The 763-nt window shown below is 57.8% G+C and overlaps 1 protein-coding gene across 1 annotated transcript in view; it reads right to left on the bottom strand.

The window, feature by feature from the left end:
* The window catches only part of SCARF1 (scavenger receptor class F, member 1), an 11,289-nt gene that overhangs the window by 8,717 nt on the left and 1,809 nt on the right, over positions 1 to 763 (bottom strand). The window lies entirely within an intron of this gene.

Raw genomic sequence — 763 nt, 5'->3', positions numbered from 1 at the left:
GTCCCCCTGGGGCACAGCTCACTTCCTGACCCCGACTCTGAACCATAAGGCTCCTTAAGCACTGGCCAGCCTCCCACTTCCACATTCCTGAACACACTTAAGAGTGGGAAAGGGGCCGGTCTAGAGCCACACGAAGTGGGTGGGCCTGCATTCGGGCCCCTCCTCCCTCTCTTTGGGTTCCCCCCACCCCCAACTGTGTCTCTCCAGGCCTGGAGGCTGCCCTTGGGGTAGCCACACACCCTCAGCGTCTCCTCTCAACCCCAACCCGTGGCGGCTGGCTACCCTCTGGCTAAACTGCCCACCAACCACGTTGGCAAGCCCCTCTTTGTGCCAGAGAAGGTGGACACTCCAGTCACTCTCCAGACCGGCATAAGGTGTATGAGACTGAGAGCGCATTCATTTTGCAGTTGACCGGAATCTCCAGCATCTTTCAGAAAGTTGAAAGGGAAGATGAACAGCCCAGAACTGAACCTGTGGGAGGACTTTGAGGATGGCGTAGAAACCAGATGACTCAGGGCATCCCCGGGAGTGCGTCACTTCCTGTCTCCGGACCTCAGTTTCCTCAGCAAAGCTTGGAGGGACTCTGGCCCTGCTCTTGTAAGATTACTTTGCTACCTGCTTCACCTCCCCTCTCCCCCAGTCCTGTCCGGCCCCTTTATCCTTCAGGAGACACTCAGGACTCACGGGAGTTGCACTGGGCTCCGAAGAATCCAGGTTTGCACCGACAGAGGCCTGGTTTCACACATACCTCGTCTTCCCGGCA

The sequence above is a fragment of the Bison bison genome, unplaced genomic scaffold (genome assembly GCF_000754665.1).
Source record: "Bison bison bison isolate TAMUID 2011002044 unplaced genomic scaffold, Bison_UMD1.0 scf7180017864472, whole genome shotgun sequence".
NCBI lineage: Eukaryota > Metazoa > Chordata > Mammalia > Artiodactyla > Bovidae > Bison > Bison bison.
The sequence above is the reverse complement of the archived record's forward strand: the minus strand, read 5'-3'. Positions and strand labels throughout refer to the sequence as shown.